Below are 22,398 nucleotides of genomic sequence, written 5' to 3'. Positions count from 1 at the left end.
GTCAGCGTGGGACAGAGAGGGATCGGGGTGTGTGTGGAGCAGATGATGCCATGTCATCGATCCGTGGGTTTGATCCGCGTGATGTGTTTTCTTCTTTGCCGTCTGTAAATAAAACACTGACGGTAAAGACATACTTTGTCGTCTTCAATTTTTTTACAGACGGCAAAGACATAATTTGCCGTCTGCTTTTTTCTCACAGCCGGCAAAGACATTCTTTGCCGTCTGTAAAAAAAGCAGACGGCAAATTATGTCTTCGCCATGTGTAAAAAAAGCAGACGAAAAATTATGTCTTCGCCGTCTATAAAAAAAAGCAGATGGCAAAATATGTCTTTGCCGCCAGTCATTCTTTGCTGTCAGCAGCTAGCGGCAAAAGTGGTATTTGCCGTCTGCCCCGACGAAATGCTGACGGCAAAGAGCAGTACTGACGACAATTGTGTTCGACCGGCCATGTTCGAAACAGGATCCTGTTCATCGGGAGGGGTTTGGCGTACCGCAAAATGGAGGAAACGGACCTCCTACGGTCAAAACGGGCGTCCTTTTGATCGGGAGGGGTGTGGCATACCGCAAAACGGAGGAAACGGACTTGTGTTTGAGCGCAACGGTCGAAACAGGGGTCCTGTTCATCGGGAGGTGTGTGGCGTACCACAAAACGGGACTCCATGAGATATTGTTCATCTCGACCGTCAACCCCCTCCAGCCTCCACAAGCTATTGTTCATCCACCATCGAGCTCCTCCAGCCTCCACCTGCGACTGTTCATCCACGAGCTCTTGTTCATCCAGACTCCACCATGCGCTACTCCACCGGCTACTGTTCAACCAGCCCTCTCCATGGGATCTTGTTCAACAACCCCTCCACGGGCTACTGTTCATCCAGCCCTCCACCATCTACTGTTCATCCTGCCCTCCATGGGATGGTCCTGTTCATCCTGCCCAACATGGGGTCCTGTTCATCCAGCCCCAACCGGCTCGATCGATCGGGGTCCTGTTCATCCACCCCCACCGGGAACTGTTCTTCCAACCCCCCCCCCCCCCCCCCCCCCCCCCCGCCCCCGCAACGCTCATTGTTCATCCAGAGGCAGCATCGATCGTCTTCAGTTAGCAGCAGTAGCGAAGGAATCGCCCGATCGGGTTCAATTAACAGCCATCGATCGATCGCTCGGGTTCAGTAACGCATAGCCTGTAGTGCAATCACTCGTGTTCAGTTAGAGCCCAATGCCTCGCTCCGGTTCAGGTAGAGCCCAACACCTCGCACCCACGCGCATCGCTCGGCCCTGACCACCCACCGTAACCGGGAACACCCCGATATTTTTCCTCGCCCTCGCTTATACCACGGTTTTTTTCGTCATGGACGTCCCAAGGAATGTCAAGCAGCTGCGTCTCCAGCCCGCCCAGGACGAAACACCCATTTTCTGTCATGATTTTTTGTCATAGAAGTAGAACCCCACCACATCTATGATGATACCGGGTTTTTTCACAGTTATCGTCATAGAAGTGTCATAAGTATGACAGAAAAGATTTTCGTTCGGCCCTAAATGTCACGGATGTGTCTTTTTCTGTAGTGGTTGTTGTGCACCTGGTTATCATGCCCTACTAGTTGCTGGTATTCCTTCCCTATGCTTATGCTTGCTAGTAGTACATGATGTTGGTAATGGTCTTCGGTGCATGACTGCTGTCTGTCCCGAGTACCGTTGTTTTGCATGTTCCATTGCATCCAGTTGGTTAAATGCGTGCATGATAGCATCGTTGATGCTAGTGGTCATGCTATGTTTTTGAGAAGTATGTACTTGTGATGTTCATGCTAGTTAGTATGCCATTCTTAGTTGGATATGATTCATTGTTGATATTGTTAATAATTATGTTGCACCTCCATGTTTATGTTGATATCATGTTCATGCATTGTAATTGGCATCATGTTATTTTATCATGGCTCAGCATATTGAATTCAAGTTTAACCGGATTAAATTGAACATGAACAAATGTTGGCTGAGTCATGGTGCCACCCTATCGAGCTGACCAGCGCAACCATGCTTGCCTTTATGGGAAGGTCCTATGTGGGTCTATTGTCGTGCCTCTCGCCGGTGCCTCCAACGAGGGAAGGTTATGGGCATGCGGTACCCTGGCCCGGTAAGCAGACATAACCTTGTGTGCCCGTTGTTGTTATATCTGGATTGTCCCCGTTTGGGACCGTTTTGCCACGACGGTGGCCGTTTTTCCACAACGGTGGTCGTTGGTGCCTTTGGTAGGCACGGGGCCACCCATGACCTGTCCCAGAGGGGAGTTGGTCTGACTGGTCGGGAGAGTGTCATGGCAGTAGATCGGTTTTGTCGGAATGCCGTTGGTTGACCCGAATGGGAGCGAGAGGCCATGGGTTCCGTGGTGTGGGTACAATCTGCTAACCTCTACAGAGTGTATATTAAATCTATCGATAGTCGTGCCCATGGATAAGGGCCCAGTTTGTGTCGGTCACACTATGGGTCAACAGTAATAATAATAACTTTCTTAATAACAACCCCGGTTCGATGATGAGAAAGATATTGGTGGTGATCATGAATGATCACCGTTTTGTTACGAGGTAACCCGTTGAGCCAGAGCAGTTCCGTTTGTGATCCGGGAATGATCACCGTGGTATTGAGGATACTAGGTTGATAAGTATTCGTGATGTTGTGCGAGAATCGTGGGTAAAGATCAGGCTCCTTGAAAGTGCGTTATATCGACTAGAGGGGGGTGAATAGGCGATTTTTATGTAAGTCTTCAAAACGTGGGAGTTTCGAAGACAAACGATAGAAATAAACCTATTACCATGCAGCGGAAGGTAGACTACACTAGGAAAACCATAGTCAAGTATTCAATGGAGTGAGAGCACAATGACTAATAGCAGCAATGTAATAAGGATCAGGTAGGAAGATATTATGAAGCCAAATAGAACATGCAGTCACACAGTGAAGACAAAAGATAGTGCTAACATACAATGACTTCACAAAGAGTAACAGTAAGTAAAGGGAAGGATGAAACCAGTGACTCGTTGAAGACAATGATTTGTTGGACCAGTTCCAGTTGTTGTGACAACTGTACGTCTGGTTAGGGCGGCTAGGTATTTAAACCTGAGGACACACAGTCCCGGACACCCAGTCCTGAACACGCAGCTCAGGACACCCAGTCCTCACCGTATTCCCCTTGAGCTAAGGTTACACAGACCTCGCCCAATCACTCTGGTAAGTCTTCAAGGTAGACTCCCAAACCTTCACAGACTTCGTTCACCGGCAATCCACAATGTCTCTTGGATGCTCAGAACGCGACGCCTAACCGGCTGGAGGATTCACAGTCCCCAAGTGTAATAAGTGTTCAGATCACACAGACAAGAAGACTTAAGTGATGCCTAATTCTCTTTGGCTCTGGGTGGTTAGGGCTTTATCCTCGCAAGGAATTCTCTCTCAAAAGCTTCGAGGTGGGTTGCTCTCAAACGACAAAAGCCGTATACTAACTCTGAGCAGCCAACCATTTTTGGTTGTAGGGGGTGGGCTATTTATAGCCACTAGGCAATTCGACCTGATTTGTCTGAAATGACCCTGGGTCACTAAGGAACTGAAACGTGTTCCAATGGTCAGATTTCAAACTCACACAGCAAATTTACTTGGGCTACAAGCAAAGCTGACTTGTCCGACTCTGGACAAGATTCGCTCTCATAGTCTTCACTCGAAGACATAGGTTTTGGTTAAGCATCACTTCAGTCATTCTGAATGGTTCTCTTGGACCCCACTTAATAGTACGGTGGTTCCTATGACTCAACAAAGAAGAAGAAAAAGAACTACGAAAGATCTAAGTCTTCGAGCTCCATAGGCTTCATGCGATGTCTTCTCTTATCATAGTCTTCAATGTGAATATCTTCATATACCACCTTTGACATCAATGTCTTCATACATTTTTATGGGTCATCTCTGGTAGGAAAACCGAATCAATTAGGGACTTCTACCTGTGTTATCCTACAATTCTCACAAACACATTAGTCCCTCAACTAGGTTTGTCGTCAATACTCCAAAACCAACTAGAGGTGGCACTAGATGCACTTACAATCTCCCCCTTTTTGGTGATTGATGACAAACTAGTTGAAATTTTCAACAGGGAGTATAATATGTGAAATTGTAAAGGATAAGGAATTGTCTTCATAAGTTGCAAGGGCTCCCCCTGAACATGTGCATATAAGTAGTTTGCTTTTGGAATGCAAATGCACATGGCAGGTTGTGCTTGTGGAGATCCTCTTCAACTTATGATGACAATCCACTATGCATGTGAAGGTATGTGAAGATAATGACATGCATAATGGAAAATGGACGTCTGCAAAATGATCTAAGTGCGGAATTTATCGTCGCACATGCGGAATTTATCATCGCATCACAAAATGGCAAATAGGTAGCAGACGACCATCGAGTTTAAGTGTTACAACTCAAAAAACCAAATGTATCAAAACGAGAGTTGTAAACACAAAGCAAAATATGAAGCACCCGCCCATATGGACCCGCTTGAAGACTATTAAACTCATATGCTTCTCCCCCTTTTATCAGTAAGGACCAAAAAGGTTTGAAGACATAGAGCCCCTACTCGTTCCCATGAAGAGTAGGTGAAGCAGCAGGGTCATTGGTGGTGTTTGGCGGTGCAGAAGAGCTTGGAGCAGTGTCGAAGCGTGCTGAAGGAGGCGGCGGTGAAGTAGCATCGTCGTCATCCTCGATCACTCTGGCATTTACAGTTGCAGCAGAGGAAGAGAACTCAGAGTCTTCAAGAGATGGAGTTCGTCGCAGCACTGCCCTTCGAGGAGGTGTGGAGTGAAACTTGAAGCGCTCAGAGAAGCCATCCTCTTGAAGATCATCTTCAGAACACATCAGCGTCAGCCCTTTCCATGTGCGTCGAGAGGTTTCATGGGCAACAAAGGCATTCTTGGTGGCAAGATTGCGAATGCGATTAACATCCACCAAGAGGCTTTGCATTTGACGCTTCAGCCAGTCATGATGCCTATCCTGTTTCTGATGAAGAGCCACAAGAAGCTCTCGGTCATTGAGAACATGAGTGCGCTTCTTGGGTCATGGGGCAGTGGTGCTATCAGTGGCTTCAGTGAGAGCAGGATGCGGTGCACGTATAGTGCCAGCCAAAGGATACACACAAGTGACGGCTTCAACTCCTTCAATGTTCTGAGAAAAACTTTGATGCTCTGCATTCTAAGACTTAGAGGTTCCTTGGCAGGCTCAGGATAGATGGCTTCAATAGACATATCCACATCAGGCAGAAAAGATCCGATGATTGCGAGTAGATGGCTGATATGAGATAGCGGAGTGAAGTTTGATCAGCCGCATTACCCATGGGGCGTAGAACTTCAAGCCAAAGAGATCAGAGCCTGAGGCAGCAAGTTGGCGAATGAAAAAGTCCTGTGCATTGAAGCATTTTCCATGAAGAATATAGAAGACCAAAGTCTTCATTGCACCTTCCAGCTTGGCATGTGGAGAGTGCCCTTTGATGGGCCAGAGAGTTCGCCTTATGATGTGATAAATAGTCCTTGGCAGATACTCTAGGTCTTCAACAAGGAACTCTTTGGGATATGCAGCATCTTGGGGTAATGGCTTCATCATACTGAGCATCTGACTCATGTTAGGTTCAGGCTTCTGAAAGATGCTCTCCACAGCTTCACTGTGATGTTGATAGCCAGATTCGTAGAGATCGCCAGGAGTGGGTAGACCAGTGAGCTCAATGATGTCAAAGGCTTTGGCTTCATGATGAACGTTTCCTGTCATCCACTCCAGGACCCAAGTCTTCGGATCTCTGTTATACCCGCAGATGTGAAGTGTGGCATAGAATTGGAGCAGCAACTCTTCATTCCAATGCTCTTGGTCAGTGACGAACGGCAGCAATCCAACCTCTTTGAAGCAATCCAGAGCTTCTTCCAGACAGGGCAGACCAGCTATTGCTTCAATGTCAATACACTTGTGTGGGAAGATGCGACCTTGATTGTATAGAATGCAGGAGTAATAGCTTCGCTGCGGATAGCTCCAGAACCGATCAGATGATATTCTTTCCCGTGAGTAGGGGTTCCTGGAGCTATTGAAGAATGTGTTGTCTGCTCTGAAGCCATTGATATTGAAGGATCTAGGTGCTGATGCATGACCTGGGAACCTGGGCAATCTTGGGATTGGCTTCTGTACCTGAGGCCTGTGCTCAACATGATAGTCAAACTGAGGACCGGCAGCAGGCGCAGGAACAGAAGCAGTGGGATCAGTGGCTTCGCTGACTTCTGGTGCTTTTGTTGGTGAGGGCTCCACATTAGCTTCAGCCATGACAACGTCAGTGGCTTCATTAGTGTTGGTGGTGGCAGCCTCAAGATTTTCAACCTCCACTTGACGAGCTGGAGGGTCGGTCACAACCATGTTCTCCTCGAGAACCGCTTCTTGGTGGGACAGGGGAGTAGCAGCTTGTGGGTCTTCTTCTTCATCGGCTGATGCAGCCGGAATGTCTTCAGCAGTTTTAGCTTCAGATGGAGATACTGGAGGCCTTGGACCTTTGCAAAGCCTGCGCAACCCGGGCGACGCCTGTGTAGTTGGAGTTGGCTGGGCCTCAAAGTCTTCTTCCCCTTGTGGGCGATCAGCCCATGAAGCATCCTGAGCAATTGGCGTCAGAGGACGACCAATGGTGATGAGTTCATTGTGCGTTAGCACAGGCGATGATACCTGTTGGTGCTTGAGCTGAGGAAGGATTGCATCATCTTCAACATGGTCGTGGTGACCAATGTCTTCAGCAGCGATGGGATCAGCTGCTAGAAAGTCTTCAGCTTCATGAGCCTCTGTGAAAGCAGGCTCATGGACAGTCAGTTGACGTTCTTGTGGTTCAGCGTCAGGGTGAACCAAGGAAATGGGTTTAACAATCAAAGGCTCTATGGGAGCAGCCCGTTCTTTCTTGGTCTTCCTCTTCTTCTTGGAGGGGGCAGTAGGAGAGGCTTCAGGATGTTTCCTCTTCCTAGCTTCAGCCTTAGCAGTCCTCGTCTTCTTCAGCTCTGTAGCGGTTGACCGGGCTTTTGGCTTCAAGCCAGTCATGCTGGTTGGGAAGACAATGGGATCTGCTTCCTGCCTTGGTGCGAGGGGTTCAGCCGGAGCGGGCTTCTTCTTCTTCTTTGCAGCCATCCTGGGGTCGATGCCCGGACGCCCAAGGGCCTTGCGCTTCTCAGCCTCATTGTAGGCTTGCACACACCTGTCAACCAGAACCTTCATGCGCTCACGAGAACCCTAAGCTTCTGCACGTTTCGTGAGAAAGGCTTCCTTGAGCTCGTGCAGCATAATCTTGAAGTTCTTCACCTCTTGCATGTTGAGCTTGTCCATATGCTTCTTGAACTGAGATTTCTCAAAGTCAATCTTCTGCTTCAGTTCAACAATGTGCTGGGCGATAGCTAACTCTGAAGCAATGGCACCATGGAAGGTGACACTGAGGCCAATGGGAAGTTGCAGATCATCGAAGCTGATGTTGGGCGTGTCAAACCATTCATCAATGAAGTTATGGATGATTGCAACGTCAAAGAGAGGAAAATTATTGAAGATTTCTGCTTCTTCTTTGCTCTTGATAAGTTGCTCAAGAGCGTCATCTGCATGATCTTCATCGCTGGACAGATCAATGGCATCATTACGCAGAACAGCAGCAGCTATCAGTTCTTGGCCGGTGTCTGGCAGAGGCATCTTGACCTTCTGTGGCTTGGAGATGCGTGACAAATCTTCAGACTGCACACTGTCTTTAGGAGGTGCAGTTACCAGTGGCTTTGCCCGTGAGATTTTTGGTGCAGAGGCCGGCTTTGAAGCTTTTGGCTGCTTCAGCTTCTTTGGCTTCGGCGCTGCAGGTGCTTCATCTGATTCAGCGTCATCTGCAAGCTCATTCACGGCTGTCCCTTGAACCACGATGTGAGTGATGAGGCCTTCAAGATTGTAGAAGGGCCGAAGAAGATTGCGTTCAGCTTCGCGAGTTCCATCGGCACGGGGAGCAGAGGGACCAGGGTTGAAATCTAAACCCAAAGTCTTCTTGTTCTGCTTCGCTGAGTTCTGGGCAAACTGGAAGTTGCACTTAAATAGATTGTCGTCACGACACCATGGCAGGGACGATGGGTCAGCATCCGCAGGCTGTGGTCCACGAACCATGCAGGGATAGAAGCCTTGTTCAATGGCTTCATCTCTGGTCCTGGGTTGACGATTTTTGTAGAGGATATCTCCCCATGGTCGCTTGATGGCATTCTTTTCAGCATATTCCTTGGTCACAAATCTGTACTTGAACCACTGTTCTGCCCAATAGCATCAAATCCATTGGATTCGCGTCTTGCGCTGATTGTAATCCTCTCAGGATCTGTCTTGTATAGCTCTGACAGGTCATCGGACAGATCTCTTGATGTTTCTCCTCGACGCTTTCTGCCACCCTTCCTTGCTGATTTTTCTGAAGCCATGAACCTTAATCTGAAAGGCTTCAATACGTTCAGAGGCTTCAAAGGTTTTCGCTTGCTGGACAAACAGGAACTGGCTTCGGGAGAATTTATGTGATGCTGTAAGAATTCTGCAAATGAATACAGACTATGAGAACCAAGGGATTCTCCCACGGACATGTACCTGTGACAGCATTAAGGTGCGAGGGAAGGGGAAGAGGTCATATGCATTCTCAGAAGATTTTGAAGATAAATCAGTTTAGAAGACATTGACCTCATCGTGCGAAGATATTCACTCATAGATAAGGAGTTGGTTCCAGATTTGTACGAATCCATGGATCAGTACAAGTGAGGAATCTAACTACTTTGTGAAGCATAAGTGAATATACTAGGCATGTTATGAGATGCAGTATGAAAGAGATCCAACTTGTGTGAATAGAAACTGCTTGTGGTAGAAAGTGATAAAGCTATAGGATCAAAGAGGCCGTAAAAAGGAGGTTTTATTGTTTTATTTACCACACGAAGAACTGCTAGACGGAGTGGAAGAGGAGGCCGAGCAGTTCGATCGTCCGTGCCCTAACTTGGTGACGGAGGACACCTACGGCGACAGCGGAGAAGATGATGTCCGCGGTCAGCGTGAAGACAGCGTCAGAGAGCTTGCGGCAGCGAAGCGCTTCATCGCCCGCATCGTCGAGGGCTAGCGGTGGCGCTAGGGTTCGTGCGAGAGTGGAAGAAGAGATAATGACTGCTATGAGGTGTGTATTTATAGGTACAGGGGCGGCACTGCATTATTACACAGGTGCCCCTGGCGATTCGCATCTGAGGAACACGTGGCCATCATGCAGCATATTGGGGTTTGTTCCACGTCCCACGCATGCCTGGATTGTCGAGTGGTCGTTCCCACTTCTCCGGGTTTCAGGTGGAGGAATGAGCATTGAAAACAGACTTAATGGTTGTCTCTGTATCTTCTGCTGACAAGGACGCAGAGAAGACATTCGACAGTTTCAATAGAATGCATATGATTTGGAGAGATAGAGTTTGAGATAGAAAGCATAGAGAGGTTAGGGTCCGATCACATTCACTTAGTTCAAAAGATTCAACAAGAAGACATAGCTATAAGTGAATGCTGTAGAGGACAGAACACTAGTATATATATATCTATATAATCAACATAGTGAAGATAATCATGAAGATATGTTGAGATTGAAGCCAATACCAAATGTGAAGACATAGCAAATGTAACGCCATGAGTGAAACACTTCAAACAGAACATTTGGTGGTGGCGTTACCCACCGTATAGGTAGTATTAGACCCAGACACGGCACACAATTATCGTGGCGCTCCGAAGTCAAATTCCACATTAATGTATTCACACTTAGAATGTATGTCTTCATTGATTGAAGATATACTTTACTTCGTGTGTTGCACATCTAAGTCATCAATATGCATAAGTGTTAGGATGTGTGCCTGATCACAGGACATTTGAGGATTCCAGGATATTTAGCTCACACCATAACTTGCAAAATCTCTTCTCATCCAAGGGCTTGGTGAAGATATCTTCCAATTGCTCTTCAGTGTTGACGTGTATGATATCAATATCTTCCTTCACAACATGATCTCTGAGAAAGTGATGACGAATTTCAATGTGCTTTGTCTTCGAGTGCTGAACTGGGTTGTTGGCAATCTTGATGGCGCTTTCGTTGTCGCAGTAGAGTGGCACTTGCTTCAGATGAATGCCATAGTCCTTGAGTGTTTGCTTCATCCACAGAAGCTAAGTGCAGCAAGATCCAGCAGCAATGTATTCAGATTCAGCAATGGAGAGAGATACACAGTTCTGCTTCTTTGAAGACCAACATACAAGTGATCGTCCCAGAAAGTGACATGTGCCTGATGTAGACATGCGATCCACTTTGTCACTAGCATAATCAGCATCCGAGAATCCAACCAGATCAAACTCTGAGCCCTTTGGATACCATAATCCTAGAGTTGGGGTGTGAGCCAAATATTGAAGAATTCGCTTCACAGCTAAGTGATGCGACTCCTTTGGTGTCGCTTGGAATCGAGCACACATGCAAACACTAAGCATAATATCTGGCCTAGATGCACATAGATAAAGCAAAGAACCAATCATGGAGCGGTATACCTTTTGATCGAACTCTTTACCATTGTCGTCGGGACCCAGATGATGCTTGGCTGGCATTGGCGTCGTGAAGCCTTTGCAGTCTTGCATACCGAACTTCTTCAAACAATCTTTGAGATACTTCTCTTGAGATATGAAGATGCCGTTGCGTTGCTGTCGTATTTGGAGATCGAGGAAGAACTTCATCTCTCCCATCATGGACATCTGATATTGCTCTTGCATCATATATCCAAACTCTTCACTATACTTCTGATTGGTGCAGCCGAAGATAATGTCATCCACATATATTTGGCACACAAACAGTTCACCATCATATGTCTTCGTGAAGAGAGTGGGGTCTAGGGAACTAGGTATGAAGCCTTTGCTCTTCAGGAAGTATTTGAGTGTGTCATACCAGGCCCGAGGGGCTTGTTTGAGGCCAACAGTGCCTTGTTGAGCTTGTATACCATGTCAGGATGTTTTGGATCTTCAAAGCGAGGCGGTTGTGCAACATACACTTCTTCTTCAATCTTGCCATTGAGAAAGGCGCTCTTCACATCCATTTGATATAGAAGTATGTTGTGATGATTGGCATAGGCCAGCAGTATGCGTATGGCCTCAAGTCTAGCAACATGACCAAATGTTTCATCGAAGTCAATGCCTTCCACTTGAGTATATCCTTGAGCAACGAGACGAGCTTTGTCTCTGACAACTTGACCATGCTCATCTTGCTTGTTGCGGTATATCCATTTGGTGCCTATTATGTTGTGCTTCCGAGGATTAGGACGCTTAACCAGTTCCCATACATTATTCAGCTCAAACTGTTGAAGCTCTTCTTGCATAGTTTGAATCCATTCAGGTTCCATGAAGGCTTCTTCAACTTTCTTGGGTTCTGTTATTGAGACGAATGCGAAGTGCCCACAGAAATTTGCCAGTTGAGTTGCCCTTGATCGAGTGAGCGGACCGGGTGCATTGATGCTGTCAATTATTCTCTCAATCTGCACTTCATTGGCAACATGAGGATGTACAGGGCGAAGGTTTTGCTCTTGCTGATCATTGTCATTGTTAGTGGGATTGTCTTCAGGCTGAGCATTGTCTTCAGGTTGATCAGGTGCGGAGATGATAAGTTCCTCTTCAGGTTGAGCTTCATAGGGTATGATTTCTCCGGTTCCCATAAGCTTGACTGATTCGCTGGATGGAACTTCATCTAGCATATTTGGAAGGTGCTCTCTTTGTGAACCGTTAGTCTCATCAAACCGCACATCCACTGTTTCAACCACTTTATAATAAAGAGATTGAGGACTCTGTAGGAGTGCGAATCCTTTCCATATCCAAGCATAAAACCCTCATGTGCTTTTGGTGCAAATTTTGAAGTGTGATGTGGATCCTTGATCCAGCACCTGGCACCAAATAATCTGAAGTAACTGACATTTGGCTTCTTGCCAGTAAGGAGCTCATAAGATGTCTTGTTCAGAAGCTTGTGAAGATAAACACGATTGATTGTATGTCATGCAGTATCAATGGCTTCAGGCCAGAATTTTCTTGGAGTCCTGTATTCATCAAGCATCGTTCGGGCCATCTCAATGAGTGTTTTGTTCTTGCGTTCGATGACACCATTCTGCTGTTGGGGTGTATGGGGCTGAGAATTCATGTGTGATGCCCAAGGTATCAAGATATGTATCAAGGCCAGTGTTCTTGAATTCAGTGCCATTGTCACTTCTGATGTGCTTTATCTTGGCGCCATAATTGTTCATTGCTCGATTGGCGAAGCGTCTGAAGACATCCTGCACTTCAGTCTTGTAGAGGATTATGTGCGCCCAAGTATATCTAGAATAATCATCAACAATAACAAAGCCATAGAGGCAAGCAGTAGTAGTAAGAGTTGAGTAATGAGTGGGACCGAAAAGATCCATGTGGAGCAGTTCGAAGGGTCGAGTGGTTGTCATGATTGTCTTCGAGGGATGTTTGGCCCTCGTCATCTTCCCTGCTTCACAGGCACCGCATAAGTGATCTTTCTTGAACTTGACGCCCTCGATGCCTATGACATGCTTCTTCTTTGCAAGGGTGTGTAGGTTCCTCATGCCAGCATGCCCAAGCCTCCCATGCCAGAGCCAGCATTCTGAAGCCTTTGCTAGAAGACATACAGCAAGCTGTGGTCCTGCCAAAAAATCTACCATGTACAAATCATCTTTCCGATACCCTTCAAACACTAGAGACTTGTCAGATTCCATTAGTACAATGCTGCGATATTTTCCAAATATTACGATCATGTTCAAATCGCAAAGCATTGAGACAGACATTAAGTTGAAGCCAAGGGATTCAACAAGCATGACTTTATCCATGTGTTGATCCTTTGAGATTGCAACTCTACCTAGACCCAATACCTTACTTTTACCAATGTCAGCAAATGTGATGTGACTCTTGTCGGATGGACGTAAGGTTGAGTCCATAAGAAGGCTTCGTTTGCCAGTCATGTGGTTGGTACACCCACTATCAATAATCCATTCTGAAGACGCTGGTGTCGTACCCTATAGTGCAGTTAGGGGGATAGGCTTCACGAAGAGAATTTTGAAGCAAAAACATTTGACAAACCAGTGGGTTATGAAAGCTTAGATCCAGATTAGGACTGATAGGGAGAGTAGCAAGCGATTCAGGAACGAAGTACATAGTAAGACCATTCGGGCATTTGATCTTGCGCCCTACAAGATGTTTAAGGTCCCCAGCAATAGCGTCCGACGATTTTGGTTTTCTGCTGGAGACCTTTCCCTGCAAAAGAGAGTTAAGCTTTCTTAGCCACCCACATCTTCAAGGGTAGCTTAGAAGCAATAAGTCTAAGTGCAGCGTCTGAGAACTTTGGCTTTGGAGCCCTAGCAAAAAGTCTTGCAGGCGGACAATAGTACTCATAAGAATAAGAACAATAGTTCTTGGTCTTATGAACATGGTGGTTCGATGAACCGCGCTCATATTCATAGGCCTGAGTATGGTTTCCCTGCAAAACATTTGCGTTAGTGCGACTCAGGTGAGTCCTCTGTCTGTATGAAGCCTTTGGGCTGTATGAAGCCTGTGGTCCAGGGTTAGTCTTCTTCATCTATGGTGTCATGACGACATTCACAGGAAGATTTTCCAAACACCTTTTGGGCACCCAGATCTTCTTCATAGGCGGTCCATTCCTGCAGTTAGTACCAATGTACCTGGCAAACACTTCACCATTATGATTCTTAAACAGTTTATAGTTTGCATCAAAGGATTCATCAATGACAATGGGGTTAGCACAGGTGAAGCCAGATAGATTGGATGGATCTGCTGAAGATTACTTTGCAGCAACCCATGTGGTTTTGGGGTACTGCTCAGGTTTCCAGTAAGAGCCATCAGCATTCATTTTCCTTACGAACCCAACAACCTCTTTCCTCAGGTTTCGGTTCAGAATCTACCTTTTGAGGACATCACATAGTGTCTGATGCCCTTTAAGGCTTTTGTACATCCCTGTTTCAAGCAATGTCTTCAACCTAGCATTCTCATCAGCAATAGCAGCGGTATCCTCAGCAGAGGGGTTAGTTATCACATCAACAGTTAAAGATATTGCAACAGTAGCAGCAGTAGAACATTCAGCAATAGAAGTAGCATTATCACGCTTAATGCATTTAAGACATGGTGGTTCAAATCCTTCCTGAGCGGAACTGATCTGTTCGGCGCGAAGTGACTCGTTTTCTTTTTGAAGATCTTCATGATCCGCTCTCAATTTCTCAAGATCTTGCTTCCTTTGAAGATAATCATAGGAAAGCTTTTCATGAGTTGTTGAGAGCGTTTCATGACGACTTTCAAGTTCCTCATACTTAACGTGAAGATTTTTTATGTCTTCAATTAAGGACTCAGATCGAGTCATTTCAGCGCCCAATAGATCATTGCTTTTGTCTAACTGTTTTTGAATATGTTCCATGGCTTTCTGTTGTTCAGTTGCAATTTTAGCAAGTGTTTTGTAGCTGGGTCTTGAACCACAATCAGAGTCATCGTCACTAGATGTTTGATAGTGAGTAGTGCGTGTGTTTACCTTGGCACCGCGTGCCATGAAGCAGTAGGTAGGAGCAGAGTAGTCCTTGTCATTTGCATCGGTGTCGGTGGTGAAGTCATTGTCTTCAGTGTTGAAGATGGACTTGGCAACGTATGCTGTAGCCAGACTTGCAACGCCAGAATCAGACTCCTCCTCAGACTCCACCTCCGCCTCCTCAGAAGCGGACTCCTCCTCTGAATCCATTTCCTTGCCAACAAACGCACGTGCCTTGCCAGATGAGCTCTTCTTGTGTGATGAAGACTTTGAGGAAGACTTGGAAGAAGACTTTGAGTATTTCTTCTTCTTCTTGTCGTCAGAGTCATATTCCTTGCTCTTCTTCTTCTTTCTGTTCTCATTGTCCCACTGCGGACACTCAGAGATGAAGTGGCCAGTTTTCTTGCACTTGTGGCATGTTTTCTTCTTGTAGTCATGAGCAGAGGCTTCATCATTCTTTGAGCTTGATCGTGAAGACTTTCTGAAGCCTTTCTTCTTGGTGAATTTTTGGAACTTCTTCAAAAGCATAGCAAGTTCCTTTCCAATGTCTTCAGGATCATCAGAACTGCTGTCAGATTCTTCTTCAGATGAGGAGACAGCTTTTGCCTTCAAGGCACGAGTTCGCCCATAGTTTGGACCGTAGATATCTCTTTTCTCAGAAAGCTGAAACTCATGTGTGTTGAGCCTCTCAAGTATGTCGGACGGATCGAGTGTCTTGAAATCAGGTCATTCTTGAATCATCAGGGCTAGGGTGTCAAACGAATTGTCAAGTGATCTCAGTAGTGTCTTGACGACTTCATGCTTGATGATCTCAGTAGCGCCGGCTTGAAGCTCATTTGTGATGTCAGTGAGTCGATCAAACGTGAGCTGGACATTCTCATTGTCATTTCGCTTGAAGCGGTTGAAGAGGTTGCAAAGGACACTGATTCTCTGATCTCTCTGGGTTGAGACGCCTTCGTTGACCTTGGAGAGCCAGTCCTAGACCAGCTTAGATGTTTCCAAAGCACTCACACGGCCATACTGTCCTTTGGTCAGATGACCATAGATGATATTCTTGGCAGTAGAGTCCGGTTGAACGAACTTCTTGACATCAGCAGCAGTGACACCTTCTCCAGCCTTGGGAACGCCGTTCTTGACGACATACCATAGGTCGACATTAATGGCTTCAAGATGCATGCGCATCTTATTCTTCCAGTAGGGATATTCAGTTCCATCGAAGACGAGACACGCAATGGAGACTTTAATTATCCCTGCAGTCGACATAGCTAAAACTCCAGGTGGTTAAACCGAATCACACAGAACAAGGGAGCACCTTGCTCTGATACTAATTGAAAGTGCGTTATATCGACTAGAGGGGGGTGAATAGGCGATTTTTATGAAAGTCTTCAAAACATGGGAGTTTCGAAGACAAACGATAGAAATAAACCTATTACCATGTAGCGGAAGGTAGACTACACTAGGCAAACCATAGTCAAGTATTCAATGGAGTGAGAGCACAATGACTAATAGCAGGAATGTAGTAAGGATCAGGTAGGAAGATATTATAAAGCCAAACAGAACATGCAGTCACTCAGTGAAGACAAAAGATAGTGCTAACATACAATGACTTCACAAAGAGTAACAGTAAGTAAAGGGAAGGGAAGGGAAGGATGAAACCAGTGACTCGTTGAAGACAATGATTTGTTGGACCAGTTCCAGTTGCTGTGACAACTGTACGTCTGGTTAGGGCGGCTAGGTATTTAAACCTGAGGACACACAGTCCCGGACACCCAGTCCTGAACATGCAGCTCAGGACACCCAGTCCTCACCGTATTCCCCTTGGGCTAAGGTCACACAGACCTCGCCCAATCACTCTGGTAAGTCTTCAAGGTAGACTCCCAAACCATCACAGACTTCGTTCACCGGCAATCCACAATGTCTCTTGGATGCTCAGAACGCGACGCCTAACCGGCTAGAGGATTCACAGTCCTCAAGTGTAATAAGTCATCAGATCACACAGACAAGAAGACTTAAGTGATGCCTAATTCTCTTTGGCTCTGGGTGGTTAGGGCTTTATCCTCGCAAGGAATTCTCTCTCAAAAGCTTCGAGGTGGGTTGCTCTCAAACGAAAAAAGCCGTATACTAATTCTGAGCAGCCAACCATTTTTGGTTGTAGGGGGTGGGCTATTTATAGCCACTAGGCAACCCGGCCTGATTTGTCCGAAATGACCCTGGGTCACTAAGGAACTGACACGTGTTCCAACGGTCAGATTTCAAACTCACACGGCAACTTTACTTGGGCTACAAGCAAAGCTGACTTGTCCGACTCTGGACAAGATTCGCTCTCATAGTCTTCACTCAAAGACATAGGTTTTGGTTAAGCATCACTTCAGTCATTCTGAATGGTTCTCTTGGACCCCACTTAACAGTACGGTGGTTCCTATGACTCAACAAACAAGAAGAAAAAGAACTATGAAAGATCTAAGTCTTCGAGCTCCATAGGCTTCATGTGATGTCTTCTCTTGTCATAGTCTTCAATGTGAATATCTTCATATACCACCTTTGACATCAATGTCTTCATACATTTTTAGGGGTCATCTCTGGTAGGAAAACCGAATCAATGAGGGACTTCTACCTGTGTTATCCTGAAATTCTCACAAACACATTAGTCCCTCAACTAGGTTTGTCGTCAATACTCCAAAACCAACTAGGGGTGGCACTAGATGCACTTACACTACTTGTGGTCATTTAATGATTACTACGATATTGTTTATACCAATCTTGATTTGACCCTGAGATGATCGTGTAATGTCCAAGGTTGGTAAGTGATGCATGTGATGGTTACGAGGTAACACGAGCAGAATAAATGGTGCATATAGTGTCATCATGTTGCACGCTAGTGTCATCAGATTTATATGTTCATGCCATGATCATATTGTCCTAGCGATATTATGTTAATGTTGTTCATGCCATGTTATCCTGATGATCTCTTGATAATTCCTGCTTAACCTGTAATTGCCATGCTATTGTTTGTCTTGAATGCTTCTGGTTATTGTGAGCTTGCAAGTACATTCAATGTACTGACCTGGCGTGTCATTGCGAGTTTGCAGGTCGTGCCTGGATTGCTTGCTTGTTTGGTGTGGTTCCCGTGTGCACGAGCTAGGATAAACGTTCCAGCCAGAGTCCCTGCGGATTGGAGTGCATCATCGCCGTCCGTTGTTCCGCTGCCAGTAGTTGTTCCGCTGCCTTGAGTTGTTATGCTGCTTGTATAGAGCAAGCGTAGTTGGCGTGGTGTCGCCGTGCCGATGTTATTCATTGTAATATCGGAGACCCTATATTCCTATTTATGTTGTAATAGAGAGATGGTTTGTTCTATACTAAGCAGTGTCGTATTCCAGAAGACTTCACCTCGATCTCTGGGTTGGAATACGGGGCGTTCCGGTTTTCTCTGAGCCAGGGTGCCACACTACGGGTATCAACGACGCAACCGAGCTGGTGAAGTCCTACGAGGCCTGGCAATTCCACGCCAAGCAGATCCATCAGCCAGCTCAGGGCCTCCAGACCATCCCGCTCTCGTGGCCATCGGTAGTCTAGGGGCTGGATATCTTAGGCCCATTCCGTCGAGCGCCTGGGGGCGACCGCTACCTCTACGTCGCCATCGACAAGTTCACCAATTGGGCGGAGGTAGAAGCCGTCTGCACCATCCCAGCCGGATCTGCAGTCAAGTTCATCAAGGGTGTCGTAATCCGGTTTGGGGTCCCTAATCGCATCATTACCGACAATGGCTCACAGTTCACTAGCAATCTTTTCAAGGCATACTATGCTAACCTTGGAATGCAGATCGGCTACGCTTCAGTGGCACACCCTAGGAGCAATTGTCAAGCCGAACACGCCAAGGGACTGTATCACTGTCGCAGAGCTGGCACGACGAACTCCAGTCTGTGTTGTGGTCCATCCGCACCACCACCACCAAGCCAACAGGCGAGATCCCGTTCTTCCTCGTCTACGGAGCAGAAGCGGTTCTCCCTCACAAGGTCAAGCATCGCTACGCGTGGGTCCTGGCCTTTGACGAGACATAGCAGGACGTCATGCGGGGGATGGACCTTGTGTTGGGTGAGGAACGCCACCATGAAGCCTCGCACCGAGCAGCAATGTACCAGCAGGCGTTGTGATGGTTTCACTGTCGCAGCATCCGCTCCAGGACGCTCGAGGTGGGAGATCTCGTCCTGAGGCAGGTGCTCTCCGGGGAAGGGCTGCACAAGATCTCGCCCATGTAGGAGGGCCCATTTAGGATCGCCAGTGTCTAAAGGTCTAGCGTCGCGCCCCTGGAGACACAGGACGGGATCCCCATCTAGAACGCCTGGAACATCCAGCACCTCCGGAGGTTCTACCCATGAAGCAAGGCCCAACGACTGTGAAGCAAGGCCCCGTGCTTGTGAAGATCTCTTCTCGTGACACTCTCACGTAATAATGAGTGGGGCTGTACACACCCCAGAGTCTCAGGAGTGCCGCCCTTGGTCCTCGGGGGCTCCCTCCTAGGTCTTAGTGGCAGCACTTAGCCCCGCGCTGGTGAGAAGACAAAAAGTCTAGACTAGGTGCCGGACGCGGCTTTTCATTTGCTTTCTGTAGTTGGCTTGCCCCTTTTTCTTAATGGAAGTTTGCATTCTGGCCTTTCTTGTCCTCTTTGTTCGATCGCCTTCCCCTCTGTTCTTCCTTGGATTTTTGTTTTTGTCTGTGCTCACCCTCGCATGCCTCGCGAGGGGCTGGACAGGTGCCCTCGTGGAGGTGCTCTCCTAAGCATTTTTCCTGTTCTTCGCGAGGCACCCTCGCCCGAGCCCGCAAGCTGGAACACCTCTGTCAATATGTGCCCCTCGGGTACCGCGATGCGTAGCGTTGGGTCATAGCCGGCGGCGCCTGCGGCCAGGATTTGAAAGAATAAGAGTTTCCTAACAAATTTTTGCGGTTTCCAGATGCCTTCTAAGCAAAGGAGGCCTCACCAGGCACTGCGGAATGCGCGCCTCGCGAGGCAGAAACTACTTCAGGCACATCAAGCTAAGTTATCTCTACACGCCCACATAAAACGTTGGTACCACAACACGATGCAGGGATGATGCACATAACATAGCAACTCGGAAATTATGGTTCATTACATGCCCCCGCAGGGCCCATACTTGTTTCTTCTTAAACGCATGAAGGAAAGAGCAAAACAAATGTGGCGTGTGCCCCCATAGCAGTAGTCGATGGCGGACCCATGGCGCTTCCCCGAGTTCAGCCAGACCCCTCCTCGCGCATCACTGGAGCGAAGTGACGAGATGACCCACTACCTCCCTTGAAATGGGCGCGACGGCGTGTCATAGCCGCAGATGCTGGAGCTGTCGCTGGAGGAGGAGCCGCCATAGCTGGACGAGCCGCGGCCAGTGCCAAGAATGAAGCCACCTTCCTCCTCATCATGACCATCACCAAGGTCGAGCACCTCGTCGCCGTCGTTTTCCTCGGGCCAGCACCCGACGCGGTGGCCATCTTCCCCAAATACCCTCACGAAGAGGGTCAAGTCGGTCAGTTGCCGAGGCAGCATGGGGAAGCGGAGACGCCCACGTCCAATCAACCGCCACGCATCAACCGAGGCTGTAGGTTGGTAGGGCCCGCAGCGCCCCGCACTTGCCCCTTGGCTCCGCCTCAAAGCCAAGTCCGAGTGCACCTTGGGCCTGGGGACTACTATCGGTGTTCTGAGAACGGGACTCCCCAGACTTCCCTGCCTGTGCCCCATGGCATGGCTCCACCAGCGGCCCTGTGTGGCCCATCTTCACCAGCAAGCACTCCAGACCCTCGTGAGGGGCCAAGCCTCATGAGGCGGATGATGTAAGACCTCCTTGGGGTAGCCTCACCAGGATGGCTCGCGAGGGGTAGAGAGATCAAGGCAATGGAGACCTCGCGAGGTCCCCGTGACATAAGCCACGACGACCAAGGCCAGGCGAGCACCAGGTGGGCGCCAGCACGCAGTGTCCTCATTTCCTCTTTGGTGCTAAAGAGGCAAGCTCAGGCACGGAGTCCCGAGGCATCAAGCAAAGGTTTCCATATTGGTGCAACAAGACCAAGACCAGCAGGATGGCAGGACGGAGGTCACCGTGGAGCTCAAGACGGCGTCACCACCAGAGCCTTTGGCAGGCGAAGACTAATTTTGTCAGGATAACTTGTACTAGCTGTCCCCCTTCAAACTTGGCCATTGTGAGATCCCTTCCTGCTCAATATTTGGGAAGAGGACCAGGGCCTCTATAAATAGGACTAGCCACCACCTTAGCCAGGGGAGAGGATCATTCAGACCATGAGACACCACACAAGGTCGCCAAGCACAAGAACACCTCTGCTCAGGAGGCTGTTCTTCCTCTTGTAACTGTTCATCCTCAGCCCACAAGGCAATCCACCACACCATGCTGGAGTAGGGTATTACACCGCAACGGTGGCCCGAACTAGTATAAATCTTGCGTCCCTATGTTCTGCGAGTTCGACGCGCTAAGACTTGAGATTGCGGTGAGGGTGCGAGCTAGAGGGGGAGAGATCTTTGCGCGCACCCCAGTGTTCGAACGTCAAGGGTTTTGCCAGAACCAGAAATCCGACAGTTATGAACTTAGCGCCCATTTAAAATTTGGACGTCTTGTCAGTTGGGGATGGGACGGTAATCTCGCATCTCGCAAATATTTGCCTAGAGCGATTTCGGGCGAGGAGAGGGTGTTTTGGCGCCCATGGTTGGCACCCGCGGTGTATGGACGAGGCTGACAGGTAGGGCGGTTTGTGTCACATTTGATTGAAGTTACAAACCTGCCCATATTGAAAATATTTTCCTACATCGATTTTGGCCGAGTCGAGTTTGTTTTGCCACATACCGTGTATGAATGGGGAAATGGAGGGAGAAACAGAGGTCTTTCGAACGAGCTTGAATCAAATGTGTTTTGCTGCCCATGTTTGGTGCCCACCGTGTCGGAATGGGCTCAGAGGTGGTCGTGTCACGTCTAATTGAAGTTACTAACCTACCCCTATTGAGAGCAGTGGAAATTAGGCCAATGGATTGTCCGTGTAAGGGGTAGACAGTAATTTCCATCTCCCAAACACTTGGCGTCGGGCAGCCGACGTGGGAGTGAACATTTTGCCGCTTCTTTCGAATTTTGGGATAATAAGCATCCATGTTTACCCTGGCAACTAAATTCGAATCCATTATGTATTCCTATACAAATCTTATAAATCATTATATGTGTTTTTATATACCTTCAAGAGCACAACAAAGATGTATTCAACTGTCATATATGAATATGATTTATAAATGTCGATACTCGAATTCAGAAGCTAGAATCCAGTTTAAGGTGAATTCGAATATTTGGAACACTTTATGTCCAACTCAAATGTCACACGCAGCACAATGTGTACTCCCATTTAGATATGTACACAAGGGATGTATTAAGATTCAAATACCGAGTCAATCAACTAATAATGTACAAAACAAACAGACATATAAACACTTATAGATTACTAGGACAAATGCCCGTGCATTGCACCGGGCAGAAAAATGGGCATAACCTGCTTCATGGCCCATTGTGCATCATTTTTATATTTATTTTTAATAAACGTTGATAATATGGTTAAATGTAGGAATTTCCTTATTTTTAATAAAAGTTAACTTTTAGCAAAAAAACCCGTGCGTTGCAATGGGTATGAAATAATTCTCAGGGTTTGTGTGATATTCGAGAGTTTATCTATCGTGGTGAAACACTGAGCTCTATCTCTCAATATCTTAGAATCTTTCTCGTCTTATTATAAATTCATATGTATAAGAC

This window comes from Triticum urartu, chromosome 7 (assembly GCF_003073215.2).
Source record: "Triticum urartu cultivar G1812 chromosome 7, Tu2.1, whole genome shotgun sequence".
In the NCBI taxonomy this organism is placed as follows: Eukaryota; Viridiplantae; Streptophyta; class Magnoliopsida; order Poales; family Poaceae; genus Triticum; species Triticum urartu.
Note: the sequence above shows the minus strand (reverse complement) of the source record.